The sequence below is a fragment of the Taurulus bubalis genome, assembly GCF_910589615.1.
Source record: "Taurulus bubalis genome assembly, chromosome: 3".
Taxonomy (NCBI): Eukaryota; Metazoa; Chordata; class Actinopteri; order Perciformes; family Cottidae; genus Taurulus; species Taurulus bubalis.
Genome location: NC_136591.1, coordinates 1,940,526 through 1,952,814, shown reverse-complemented (window position 1 = coordinate 1,952,814; position 12,289 = coordinate 1,940,526).

Genomic DNA, 12,289 nt, shown 5'->3' with positions numbered 1-12,289 from the left:
TTTTTGTCCCGTCTCTCCTCTCAATATGAAGCTGTAAGGCAGTTAACTAGAGGCAGGGGAACAGTTAGCTCTGTGCTAAGGTCCAATAAATCCCTCTAATTGTTTGTTTAGTTCATGCCGAGCCAAACTGCTGCAGTGTTCCTTAAAACACATCATTGCAAATTTCATAATAGGATCTTTTTTAAAGCTCTGTATGCGTTCGCCATCAGGAACAGGAAGTGTTGATTTTCAACAAATCAGCATCAATTTTGGGATGGGACACACGGTTGTTCATCAAAATGCCAAACTCAAAAAGATAACAGAGGATGAGATGCATGTTTATCTGGTATCTTAGCGATACAAATAACTCAAGGTCCATTTACGAGAGCAGGGATCTCTGTTCTTTGAGACGGGATGATGTCACAGAAAGGCCAGACGAATAGTAAATCGGTGACTCTCAGCAGATGAAACGTGTTCCAGTCCTTCCTCGCCTCATTCTTTACCCACTTCACTGGAGTTTACCGGACTGTGAGCAACAAATGATGCAAGAGGGCAAGTCATGAAAACCCATGCCTGCAAAACAAAAAGACAAACCAGACAGACGCCTGCCCACTGGACTCAGACAGCTGCTGATCTACCACTGAAACGTTTGGCAAACCAAACTTGTTTTCTGTCTACAACCGTCCCGTCGAATAGGGGCCGCTTCAGATCGATATGATTTACCGAGCGTGACCGCGACCCGGCGTAAATCTTGACTGTTTGTATGGATGACAGAGCGTGAGACGCCGCTGCATTAAGGGCAGCAGACACGGTGAGGAATAACAGGAGGTTCACGTTATGCTACAGTTTCAGCCCCGAGGAGTGCTTTCGGCTTCAGTTACCAAACACTCACGGGAGCCCGGGATGTGCAAATGGGATCGGACCCTTTTAGCAAAGTAAGAGGAGAGGAAAAACAGAAAAGAAAGATGTGCATCATGAACACGTAGACAATACTTCTGCATTTCTATTTCCGCCGTGTAGAACTTTCAAATGTCACATCTGAGTTTTAGTCAACGTGTTTTGTGAATGAAATGAATGACTACATTTATTTTAAAAGAGCTTGACCCTTGTCACAGCTATTCACTTTCTGCTTTTGGGAAACCGTAACACTCGCAGGTTTTTCATTTCCCCCAAACCATGACCCCACGGAAGTATTTCGCCCATGAAATACTTTCATCCGAGCGGCGAGCGATACGTCACCAAGGATTGTTCCGCATCCGGCGGCGAGCGAAAAGTCTGTATGTATGTGTCCGACGCGACCTGCGACCCCTCAACATGAGCGAGTGGTGAAACGTGAGCATGACAGCCCCGACGGGGGGGAGGGGAGGGGGAGACGGGGGAGAATAAACCCCGAAAAGAGCTCAGAATAGCAGAGCGCTGAGGGAAACCCAGATGAAGTCATTAGTCTGGCTCCCACAGCTGTCAGGAGCCTGTCAGGACTTAAAGAGCCTGGATGGAAACATGCAGGCTTCATGGAGATCAAGGGGGGGGGGGGGGGGTAGTTCAGAGCTTCAAAAATGTGCAACCAAGTCTGCTGCTCGAGTCTAAAGGAATTTGGCCTCGACTGTGTGTGTGTGTGTGTGTGTGTGTGTGTGTGTGTGTGCTGAGCGTTGACAGGCAGGTGAGACATCTACGGCAGACTGTGAGGGTTTTGTGTCTCGCTTCAAAAATAATACTAAAAATGCCGCACTGGCGCTGCGGCTCAGAGAGGCGCTACCGTCGGCCCACCCGTCAAACGGAGGGATTCAGCCGGTGTTCTCAGTCCAAGAGACGCCAGAATAATTGAATTAAAGCACATTAGCGTTGCCAAAGAGCAGCCTGGTAGTGATTCAAGAGCAAAAAGCAATTGGGATTTCCTCCTACTTTCTTTCCCTCGTCCTCCGATTCGTCTAATCTGGATCGCTGTACTTTATTTACAGGATTTAACGGACAGAAAAACATTTAAAATCCACAACAGGGGACTTGGCAAGCTAAGTTGTGCCATATCAACACAAAAAAGGTTAACATTGATTTTAATGATGACACCACATTTAAAGTGAAAACATCCAACAAACCTGTGAAGTTATTCAATCCATACAGGCAACGTGCAATTAAAAAAGATCTGAGAAGCCACATCGACATTTACTAAATAAAAACCCTCTCCTGCACACTTACTTTTTGTCGGTCAAGCTACCGAGTGCAAAGGTTGCAGCAAGAAGTCCGGGTGTCAGAGTTCAACTCCACAATATAACGGGTATATAAAAAGGGGTGCAGGGTTTCGATTGGCTTTGAACTTTAATTAAAAAGAAGCATGAAATGAAGCGACCTCGAATCCTCGACGACAGGTCACATACACACACACTGTCTAGACGTCCACATGTGATGAAGTGTCATTTCCCCCCTCGGTTTCACCACAAACCCTGCAGCTTTAAGGGTTTACTTCGGCCCGGATGGCTGAGAAGAACCACCGCTCCCTTATAATAACCGGCAGAGCCGACCAGAAGCCAACGCAGAGCGGTTTGGGAACCGCGCAGGTGATGACGAGGCGCTTCTTATCGCCGTCTTTCATGTGAAGTCCTGATTATGGGATGTGAGCCGCGGAGAGACCCTGGGCGACAGCCACCCGGCATCCCTTTCATTAAAGCTAATAGCCAGCAATTACAAGGGATCCGTCGAGAGACGCTAAATAACCACATTGCTTCTAATAATAATAATAATAATGAACGTCAACGACAGGCGGAGTCCCTGCTAGGTACTCGCATGCTAGACTCTTTGACGTGGTCCTGGTGGTCAGGAGATGGTGGACATATTTGACTCCTCTGGGTGCCCCCCCACCCACAGCTGGGCTGTTAACATTCCAATTAGGCCGGCGGCTCAAGGCTACAGCCATAGGTGAAGGCAGCGATGTTTTTTTTTCTTATCATTCCATCAACCCAGGTGTCCCCACAATCATTAGGGTGACAACTAAATGAGCTGAGCAAGAATCAGGGGAATTGATTCCTTCTATTAATAAAATAAATATAATATATGCATGTGTCTGATCTTGCTTTACTCGCTGCTACTCCAGAATCAGTGGATGCAGAAACTCTTCCTCAGCCGATGTTTACACCCGTGTCATTCTGTAGGAACACCAGGACCTGCTGATGGATGAAGTGAAGTGGCAAACCCACTTCACTTCATTAGGCTACTCTTTTTTCTTTCTTCTTTAATGGCAGACATAAATGCTAAAGATTGCGTACATCATGAAATCTATGTTGTTATAGTAGAGCTGGGGTGTTGCACTTTTTAATTATATATTTCTTAATTTATTGTAAGCAGAGACCATTATATATATATATATATATATATATATATATATATATAAATACACACACACACACACACACACACGAGGAGATCTTGCAGAATCAATAACTTCTTTTAAATCACTTCTTAAAACCCATTTTTATAGAATTGCTTTTAAGTAATGTCGTCCTTTTGTTTGTATATTATATTCATTTATTTGTTTGTTTTCTACTCCATTTTCTCTTTTTGGTTATTAGTTTGGTTTTGTTGTGTTCATTGCCTTTATGGTCCTTTTTGTTTACCGGTATTTAAGTTATGACTATGTTTTGCTTCTCTGTAAACTTTGTTTTTAAAAATATGTTATATAAATAAAGTGATTATACAAATGTCCTTCTTCTCCTAGAGTGCACCAGTTGCTGGTGTCCTTCCCTGCTGATAGAAACCAGTCCTGTTAACATCATCTCTCTCCAGAACCTGAAGGTCCAGCAGAACCACCGCATGCACACGCGTGGTCCCCGGACTGCACACAAGACCCGCGCACACACACACACACACACGCGCGCGCGCAGCTCGCCGACTTCCACGTCCAAAAAAAGGGCACCGAAGTCCGGAGACATTTTTTTCAAAAGCCCGTCTTGGAGAGCAGCAGCCAGGCGAGTGTTCGCGCTCTCCACCCCTACCGTGAGCGCGCGGCTCCCGGTGCCTGCGCGCGGCTGGTTGCCGGGGGGATCCGCAGCACGCGGCGCTTCGTTGCCGCCAAGAAAAAGTACCAGATTCCCGGGTTTGAGTCCAGGAAACGTCCCGCTAGCGCTGCTGAACACACGGAGCGCCCCGGTAAAACAAGAACAAGAGTCCCGGGAAGAGCGGGCTGGTTCTCATGGGAGTGTGTCCTGCCAGAATGACACACACACACACACGCACGCGCGCGCGCGAACACACACACACGCGGCGCTCTCTCCTGATAGGTCGGTCTCTCCGTCTGCCTTTAACCCTTTGAGAACTGTGGAGCTCTTATGGACTCTAGACCTGTGTTTGAGTCGTCGTAGGAACCCCAAATTAATTCCAATACGTGTGTTTATTATATGTATTTGTTCAACAAAGTCTTGGGAAAACAATGTATATCTGCAAAAACAAACATATTTTGATCATAACTATGAACATCCAGCAGGAGTATGAGCAAGGTGGATCAAAAAGGATCCTCGAGAGCTCCAGAGTTTTTTTAAAAGTATTGTTCAGTGCATCGAAATCTGCAACAATAAACACAATCCAGGAAAGCATTGGCATGTTATGAAGCATATTCAGTCCAAAGAACAATGTGTTTTTCGGTTTAAACATGAAAAATGACCCACTTTGTGCCAAGACAGTGTCTGATCCAGTCGACCCTACTATCAACATGATCAGCTGTTTCCACGTGTTGCATGACAGGGTCCGAGCTAAACCACCTTTCTTAAAACCACAGCCCTCATCTCACAAGGGTTACGGTATTTTAGCAATTTAAATTCATTCAATCAACTTTGTGGTTGCGGAGATATGCAAGGTGGCGTTTATAAAACACTGTTTTATCGCGGAAAAATACTTCACCCACTCACTGCACCACAGAGCCCCGATAGGACGGTCTCCCCGTCTGCCTTTAAACCCCTGAAAACTGTGGAGCTCTTATAAACTGTATAATTCACTTCTTCATTTACTCATAACCAGTAACATATATACTGATATTTACACATCTGAACACACAACTCACATTATACTCTTTTATTATAACACCAACACTATTCAAATAGCCCTAGTGGTTGCAGAGATACACCTTTTTTAGTTTGGGGATGACATTTTCGAGCAGAGGCCTAATTTCTTTTTAGAGAACTTATAAAGCCGTGCACGAGAAGAAAGGCAGCGCAGGAGAAAACGATTAAATAAAAAAACTTTAGCTCGAGCACATCTATAATGCTACAGGACGAACTATCACATCACATTTAGAAAAATATCAATTCATTTCACAAATGTCACTGTTACTGCTTACAAGAACAGGTTACGCGACAGATATGCTAAGAGCTTAGCTTACATTGGAAAAAAACCTGGAAATAAAAGTTCACACTTAGTCAAAGCCACAACAAAAAGCCACTGTCTCTTGGTTCAACATCTCAAAGCAGTGTCCTGATGCTTAGCATTACTTTACAAGACCGTTATCAATAGTTAATAGTCGAGTTAGGCGTCATTGTAAATATTCATGCTCCCTTTTTATTGCACTCTGTTTTATGTTTATTGTTAAATGTTTATTGTTAAATGTGATGCACATACTTGGCAATAAATGGTTCTGATTCTGATCATTGAGAATAAAATCGTAGAAATGAACCAGCCGACTTGCTGAGATAGAATAACAGTCTTTAATTATCTGAAATTCGACCACATAATTCCTTAATAAGGCCACACCCTCTCTCAACACATCAGTGTACTTTAAATTACAGATTCACGCGTGTTGGCTGCTCTTCTAGGTTTAGTTTAATAACTACTTTTAAAAATGCGCTCCACCTCCCCACCCAAGGCAACAAAACATCCTCAACTTCAGACTCATTTCCCTCCCTCATCCAGGTGAAAGAGTTCAGGTCAAACTTGTGACATTCATGAACATTTCAGCAATGTTGTATTCCAATATGAAAGCAAACACATTTTTTTAACCAGTTTCTGTATTTCCAGACATAGAAAATATGTACTAACTGAAAAGAGGCTTCCAAACAGGGCATGTCCTCACTCATAAACGTGGACATATAAGTGTCTCTTCATGTTATGTCTTGTTGCATCACAACCCGTGTAGTTGAGAGCGGTGGGACTTCCGTAGTGCCTTTGATTCAAGGATCATGAAAGATATCATTCATGTGGCAGAGTCTACATGGCACATGCGATGCCAGGAATCGTGCGCGATCCAATGCATTATTTTATTTAAGACCAAGATTGAAATCACGTTGAAATTTGTAAAAAATAAATGCCACGTCTCCACCAACTGGAGACTCTTCTGAAGACGCATTTCCTCACGAAACTACTGATTCGTCTCAGCATGGGGGGGTTGCTATCACAGGGAATGCTGGGAAGGCAAAGGGCCGTACCTGGCTTTAATTTCAGCTGTCCACCAGGATTAGGACACAGTTCATATAGCAAGCTGTAATCATCTGCAGTAGTGAGGCGCTCTCTCGCAGCTGGGCCCCGGGGGGCCAGTGCAAGGCTCAGCCATTTAGTGCTTTAGCAGTTGCCTCTAATAATAATAATAACCTGGTACTAATAGGTTGCGTAGAGTTCATTGGGTCGCACTGTGCTTTTCTATTCGTCTGCAAAGAAATTAATCTAAGCTGGGGTTCTGATTCTTGCACCATTGGCCAAGAATCCACGTGGGTACTGACCCAGACGCACTTCATAACACTCTGCTGAGGGCGACGATTGCCCCCCATCATTTTGAAATAACAACACGAAAAGCATTTCATTGCCAGAGCCGCTGTCCAGCTTCTCACCTCCACCAAGATCAACATCGAGTCGATATGTGGCGTCAAAGTGCCGTATAGAGGCAGAGTTTGGATTCAGCTCACAAGAGCCAAGGTCTGCCCGCATGGAGCTAAAGGGAGGAACCACATCAAAGGCCGGCGCTGTACCAGGAAGGACGGAGGCCCCGGTTAAACCCCAACGGCCCCTGGGATGATAGCACACAACTCAAAGTGACAGGTTTAGCGGACAACAAAAAAAAAAATGGAAAAGGTGGGGAGGATAATAGTTCTAGTGGGAGAGGAGATGTTTCTGAACCATTTCAAGCTTTAGCTTAAAATGTTAAAACCTATGCTTAATGTGTCTTGCATTTGAATGAGTTCTCCGACTACCAAACCCCTTTCATTGTGGATTTGTTAACCGACGCAAATGTGTCACACGGGGCAGACGAGCAACCCAAAAACAGCAAATTGTTGTTTTCTCTCTCCGCCCACGAGACCTCGAACAGCTGCAAAAAAAAGAAAGGAGAAAAGTGGGAAGAGGGAAGGGAAGAAAAAAAGAAAGATCTCTCCACAAAAGGCTTTCGTCCTGTACGTTTTAAACATGATCCAACTCGTCGTGTGATTTGAAAGCACATTAACGGTGATCTAATAGCCGACGCTCGGATGCTGGATCGTAATGTGCTGCGACGTATATTCTGCAGGAAGGCGGCAGGTAATCCGAGAAGCCCTCAGAGCCCTGCGTGTGATGATGTCGGGCTGACGAGAAAGAGAGGGAGAGAAAAAAGGGAGACTTGAAAGAGGGCATTAAAAGTAGTGCATGTGGATGACTAAATGAACAAGGGGAAAAGGAAAAAAGGAGCGACTATAATTGACTGAATGAATAAGAGACTGAGAGGCAGCACTGCTCCCTGGCTTCTGTAGGTCTAGGATGCGGAAACCAAGGAAACCTTATCCCTTTTGACACCTCGGCGGTGAGGACGGACATCTCCCACCCGATTAGCGACGAGCCCCCTGACGTGAACCCAAGGGGGCTGCGTGGGATGGCTGAACAAACCCCAACGAGAGCGAACGTCTACGCTAGCCTGCATTCAAACCCTAACGAGAGCGAATGTCTACGTTAGCCTGCATTCAAAACCCAACGTGAGCGAACGTCTACGTTAGCCTGCATTCAAACCCCGACGAGAGCGAACGTCTACGTTAGCCTGCATTCAAAACCCAACGAGAGCGAACGTCTACATTAGCCTGCATTCAAACCCCAACGGGAGCGAACGTCTACGTTAGCCTTCATTTAAACCCCAACGAGAGCGAACGTCTACGTTAGCCTGCATTCAAACGCCGACGTGAGCGAACGTCTACGTTAGCCTGCATTCAAACCCTGACGAGAGCGAACGTCTACGTTAGCCTGCATTCAAACCCCAACAAGAGTGAATGTCTACGTTAGCCTGCATTCAAACCCCAACGTGAGCGAACGTCTACGTTAGCCTGCATTCAAACCCCAACGAGAGCGAACGTCTGTTAGCCTGCATTCAAACCCCAACGTGAGCGAACGTCTACGTTAGCCTGCATTCAAAACCCAACGTGAGCGAACGTCTACGTTAGCCTGCATTCAAACGCCTACGTGAGCGAACGTCTACGTTAGCCTGCATTCAAACCCCGACGAGAGCGAACGTCTACGTTAGCCTGCATTCAAACGCCAATGTGAGCGAACGTCTACGTTAGCCTGCATTCAAACCCCAACGAGAGCGAATGTCTACGTTAGCCTGCATTCAAACGCCGACGTGAGCGAACGTCTACGTTAGCCTGCATTCAAACCCTGACGAGAGCGAACGTCTACGTTAGCCTGCATTCAAACCCCAACAAGAGTGAATGTCTACGTTAGCCTGCATTCAAACCCCAACGTGAGCGAACGTCTACGTTAGCCTGCATTCAAACCCCAACGAGAGCGAACGTCTGTTAGCCTGCATTCAAACCCCAACGTGAGCGAACGTCTACGTTAGCCTGCATTCAAAACCCAACGTGAGCGAACGTCTACGTTAGCCTGCATTCAAACGCCTACGTGAGCGAACGTCTACGTTAGCCTGCATTCAAACCCCGACGAGAGCGAACGTCTACGTTAGCCTGCATTCAAACGCCAATGTGAGCGAACGTTTACGTTAGCCTGCATTCAAACCCCAACGAGAGCGAATGTCTATGATAGCCTGCATTCAAACCCCAACGAGAGCGAACGTCTACGTTAGCCTGCATTCAAACGCCTACGTGAGCGAACGTCTACACTAGCCTGCATTCAAACCCCGACGAGAGCGAACGTCTACGTTAGCCTGCATTCAAACGCCGACGTGAGCGAACGTCTATGATAGCCTGCATTCAAACCCCAACGAGAGCGAACGTCTACGTTAGCCTGCATTCAAACGCCTACGTGAGCGAACGTCTACACTAGCCTGCATTCAAACCCCGACGAGAGCGAACGTCTACGTTAGCCTGCATTCAAACGCCGACGTGAGCGAACGTCTACGTTAGCCTGCATTCAAACCCCGACGAGAGCGAACGTCTACGTTAGCCTGCATTCAAACCCCAACGTGAGCGAACGTCTACGTTAGCCTGCATTCAAAACCCGACGTGAGCGAACGTCTACGTTAGCCTGCATTCAGAACCCAACGTGAGCGAACGTCTACGTTAGCCTGCATTCAAACCCTAACGAGAGCGAACGTCTGTTAGCCTGCATTCAAACCCCAACGTGAGCGAACGTCTACGTTAGCCTGCATTCAAAACCCAACGTGAGCGAACATCTACGTTAGCCTGCATTCAAAACCCAACGTGAGCGAACGTCTACGTTAGCCTGCATTCAAACCCCAACGAGAGCGAACGTCTACGTTAGCCTGCATTCAAACGCCAACGTGAGCGAACGTCTACGTTAGCCTGCATTCAAACCCCAACGAGAGCGAACGTCTACGTTAGCCTGCATTCAAACCCCAACGAGAGCGAACGTCTACGTTAGCCTGCATTCAAACGCCAACGTGAGCGAACGTCTGTTAGCCTGCATTCAAACCCCAACGACAGCGAACGTCTGTTAGCCTGCATTCAAACCCCAACGTGAGCGAACGTCTACGTTAGCCTGCATTCAAACCCCAACGAGAGCGAACGTCTGTTAGCCTGCATTCAAACCCCAACGTGAGCGAACGTCTACGTTAGCCTGCATTCAAACCCCAACGTGAGCGAACGTCTGTTAGCCTGCATTCAAACCCCAACGTGAGCGAACGTCTACGTTAGCCTGCATTCAAACCCCAACGTGAGCGAACGTTTACGTTAGCCTGCATTCAAACCCCAACAAGAGTGAATGTCTACGTTAGCCTGCATTCAAACCCCAACGTGAGCGAACATCTACGTTAGCCTGCATTCAAAACCCAACGTGAGCGAACGTCTACGTTAGCCTGCATTCAAACCCCAACGAGAGCGAACGTCTACGTTAGCCTGCATTCAAACGCCAACGTGAGCGAACGTCTACGTTAGCCTGCATTCAAACCCCAACGTGAGCGAACGTTTACGTTAGCCTGCATTCAAACCCCAACGAGAGCGAACGTCTGTTAGCCTGCATTCAAACCCCAACGTGAGCGAACGTCTACGTTAGCCTGCATTCAAACGCCTACGTGAGCGAACGTCTACGTTAGCCTGCATTCAAACCCCGACGAGAGCGAACGTCTACGTTAGCCTGCATTCAAACGCCAATGTGAGCGAACGTTTACGTTAGCCTGCATTCAAACCCCAACGAGAGCGAATGTCTACGTTAGCCTGCATTCAAACCCCAACGAGAGCGAACGTCTACGTTAGCCTGCATTCAAACGCCTACGTGAGCGAACGTCTACACTAGCCTGCATTCAAACCCCGACGAGAGCGAACGTCTACGTTAGCCTGCATTCAAACGCCGACGTGAGCGAACGTCTATGATAGCCTGCATTCAAACCCCAACGAGAGCGAACGTCTACGTTAGCCTGCATTCAAACGCCTACGTGAGCGAACGTCTACACTAGCCTGCATTCAAACCCCGACGAGAGCGAACGTCTACGTTAGCCTGCATTCAAACGCCGACGTGAGCGAACGTCTACGTTAGCCTGCATTCAAACCCCGACGAGAGCGAACGTCTACGTTAGCCTGCATTCAAAACCCAACGTGAGCGAACGTCTACGTTAGCCTGCATTCAAACCCTAACGAGAGCGAACGTCTGTTAGCCTGCATTCAAACCCCAACGTGAGCGAACGTCTACGTTAGCCTGCATTCAAAACCCAACGTGAGCGAACATCTACGTTAGCCTGCATTCAAAACCCAACGTGAGCGAACGTCTACGTTAGCCTGCATTCAAACCCCAACGAGAGCGAACGTCTACGTTAGCCTGCATTCAAACGCCAACGTGAGCGAACGTCTACGTTAGCCTGCATTCAAACGCCAACGTGAGCGAACGTCTACGTTAGCCTGCATTCAAAACCCAACGTGAGCGAACGTCTACGTTAGCCTGCATTCAAACGCCTACGTGAGCGAACGTCTACGTTAGCCTGCATTCAAACCCCGACGAGAGCGAACGTCTACGTTAGCCTGCATTCAAACGCCAATGTGAGCGAACGTCTACGTTAGCCTGCATTCAAACCCCAACGAGAGCGAATGTCTACGTTAGCCTGCATTCAAACGCCGACGTGAGCGAACGTCTACGTTAGCCTGCATTCAAACCCTGACGAGAGCGAACGTCTACGTTAGCCTGCATTCAAACCCCAACAAGAGTGAATGTCTACGTTAGCCTGCATTCAAACCCCAACGTGAGCGAACGTCTACGTTAGCCTGCATTCAAACCCCAACGAGAGCGAACGTCTGTTAGCCTGCATTCAAACCCCAACGTGAGCGAACGTCTACGTTAGCCTGCATTCAAAACCCAACGTGAGCGAACGTCTACGTTAGCCTGCATTCAAACGCCTACGTGAGCGAACGTCTACGTTAGCCTGCATTCAAACCCCGACGAGAGCGAACGTCTACGTTAGCCTGCATTCAAACGCCAATGTGAGCGAACGTTTACGTTAGCCTGCATTCAAACCCCAACGAGAGCGAATGTCTATGATAGCCTGCATTCAAACCCCAACGAGAGCGAACGTCTACGTTAGCCTGCATTCAAACGCCTACGTGAGCGAACGTCTACACTAGCCTGCATTCAAACCCCGACGAGAGCGAACGTCTACGTTAGCCTGCATTCAAACGCCGACGTGAGCGAACGTCTATGATAGCCTGCATTCAAACCCCAACGAGAGCGAACGTCTACGTTAGCCTGCATTCAAACGCCTACGTGAGCGAACGTCTACACTAGCCTGCATTCAAACCCCGACGAGAGCGAACGTCTACGTTAGCCTGCATTCAAACGCCGACGTGAGCGAACGTCTACGTTAGCCTGCATTCAAACCCCGACGAGAGCGAACGTCTACGTTAGCCTGCATTCAAACCCCAACGTGAGCGAACGTCTACGTTAGCCTGCATTCAAAACCCGACGTGAGCGAACGTCTACGTTA